The following is a 3065-nucleotide window of genomic DNA, read 5'->3' as shown; positions in this document are numbered from 1 at the left end:
AGCTCTGAGTCCTCGCCATATTTCGGGATCTTTAGGGCATGACAAATGTTCAGATGCAAAGATGTGCTTGAAATACGCCTAACCCGGTGTTTACCCTCTTCCATCTGCCCGTGTTTACCCCAGACTGTGGCTCTGTGTGCCAGGGGAACAAGGGAAGTCCACACGAGCAGAAGGCAAGTGTGCAGCGTTATCGGGTTGGAACCCCTCCACCTGCCAAGAGAAGTTACTCTTCCTTTTATGAGCCAATTGAAATGCAGCTCACGCGCTCTCCATTCTGTCAATGACACGAGGAGTCAGGACAACCTTGCAACCCGCAACACTAACACCGCTGTAACGGTCAGGAATAGATCAAGCCGCGCGCGGATAGTCAGAGCGGGTCCTCGGCCTCCCTCAACTGTTTATTGCTCACCATTTTTGCCTTCATTTGTTTTGAGCATTCCTGCGCGCGATCGTAATGGGTTTTCCTCTGATGAATGACCTTTTGTTTGTTCACAGAGCGTCTGCCTGCACATACTGCACGCTACTGTTTACGCTTTAAGACCCAATACACACGTGCTTTGTCTGCATTAGGCCAGCTGACCTCTGCCCTTGTGTGCTGCTACGCTTCACAGCTAGTGGCCTGACAGGTTCATTAGCAGCGTCCGAATCAGTGGAATCAATCCTTTAGATTTCATTATAGACATTCTCCTCACTGCGCCGTTCACCTGCACATACGTGTTTTTTTCAATCAATAAAAGTGGAGAGGGAAATAGGGGATTAGAAAACGAGAACAGGCTGCAGGTGATGGAGTCGGTTTCATGAGACGCTCGCGCTGTTATGATCCGCGCCGCCACTGAGGGGCAGTAGAGAGCCTGGAATGAAGGAGCCTCATCTCCAGGAAACACCGTCCCAGCTGAGATTATATTAACAAATTAAACACTGAAGATGATCTGTCGTAATCCAATTCACGCCAATTAATACAATACACTTGATACGAAGCTGTATTATACTGCAGGACACTACCATCAACACATATTACATTTGGAATATGATCCTAGACTAATTCAGTTTTATACAGAGAAGTTCCATTGTTGTCAGGTTTATATGGATTGCACTTAACTAATAGTTCATTTATCCATCCGTCTATCTCTCTATCCATCTATCTCTCTCTCTATCCATCTATCTCTCTATCCATCTATCTCTCTATCTCTCTATCTCTCTATCCATCTATCTATCTCTCTTTCTCTATCTATGTATCTCTCTCTCTCTATCCATCCATCCATCCATCTATCTATCTATCTATCCATCCACCCCCCCTCTCTCTCTCTCTCTCTCTCTCTCTATCCATCCATCCATCTCTCTCCCTCTCTCTATCTATCTACTGTATCCATCTATATATCTATCTCTCTATCCATCCATCTATCTCTCTATCCATCTATCTATCGATCTCTCTCTCTCTCTCTATCCATCCATCCATCCATCTATCTATCCATCCACCCCCCCCCCTCTCTCTCTCTCTCTATCCATCCATCCATCCATCTCTCTCCCTCTCTCTATCTATCTACTGTATCCATCTATATATCTATCTCTCTATCCATCCATCTATCTCTCTATCCATCTATCTATCTATCTATCTCTCTATCTCTATCTATGTATCTCTCTCTCTCTATCCATCCATCCATCCATCCATCTATCTATCTATCTATCCATCCACCCCCCCCCTCTCTCTCTCTCTCTATCCATCCATCCATCCATCCATCTCTCCCTCTCTCTATCTATCTACTGTATCTATCTATATATCTATCTCTCTCCATCCATCTCTCTCTCTCCATCCATCCATTCATCTCCCTCTCTATCTATCTACTATCTATCTATCTATCTATCTATCTATCTATCTATCTATCTATCTATCTATCTATCTATCTATCTATCTATCTATCTATCTATCTCTCTCTCTCTCTCTCTCTCTCTCTCTCTCTCTCTCTCTCTCTCTCTCTCTATCTGTCCATTACAACCTTTATACATAATTTGTATATGGATGTGTTTGTTCTGAATAAAATGTGTGAAATTGTCAAAGGAATGTGCAAAGATTCACAGTAGAGATACAAAATAATATGCAACATACACATGTATGTGTTAAAGTAACAAATATAGACAGATGTGCTGCCAGGAGTGTCTAAATTATATAATGTCTTAGTTTACCATGGAAGATAATCCATTTTATACGTCCAGAAAAAACCTGCAGACATCACAAAAGCCTTATTGACAGAATGAACATATTGATTAGTGATTTAGCTACTGCACAGTAACTAGCAGGGAGTTGAAAGGTACACGTAGAAAGTAGCATAACATAGATATAGGCTACTCAAGTAAAGTACAAATACCTCAAGAGTGACATTAGCACAGTAAATGTAGGAAATACTATAGCATTACAACGAAATACTTAGTAAAGCACAAGTAACCACAAATGCATACTTGAGTACAAAACGTCAGTAAATGTAAAATGAAGCATAATATAGAAATACTTAAGTAAAGTACCCTGTGAGTACTTCAAATGTGTACTTGAGTACAGGACTAGTACATGTAGAATGTAGCATAACATAGAAATATTTTGGAAAGTACAAGTTATTCAGATGTGTCCTTTAGTAGGCTACAGTTCTTTGAATGCAGGAAAAATAATGAAATAGACATATCAGTAAAGTAAAAGTACCTAAAACGTGTACCTGAGTACAGTACTAGTACATGTAGGAAATAACATGACATAGATATACTCAGTAAGGCAGCCAACAAGTACAAACATGTGTATTCTAGTAGCCATACAGTACTCGTAAAGAATAGCATACATTACTTAGTTAGTTACTTCAACCACAGAAGTGTCCATATAGCTACCCAGGATCAGGGCTCCTAAACACCTGGAAGTAGACCCGACCTGTGTGATACCAGCACCATGCCACCCTAATAATCTGATTCTGGGATTATAATCATGTAGGCGACGTCAATCCGGAGCACTACGTCGATTTGAGCTCACTTCCGCCGGCTTCAGCAGGATCACTATCCTCCTTGTGTATGCGCGCATTGTTCCCTCA

The sequence above is a fragment of the Pseudochaenichthys georgianus genome, chromosome 11 (genome assembly GCF_902827115.2).
Source record: "Pseudochaenichthys georgianus chromosome 11, fPseGeo1.2, whole genome shotgun sequence".
NCBI classification, from domain to species: domain Eukaryota; kingdom Metazoa; phylum Chordata; class Actinopteri; order Perciformes; family Channichthyidae; genus Pseudochaenichthys; species Pseudochaenichthys georgianus.
The sequence above is the reverse complement of the archived record's forward strand: the minus strand, read 5'-3'. Positions refer to the sequence as shown.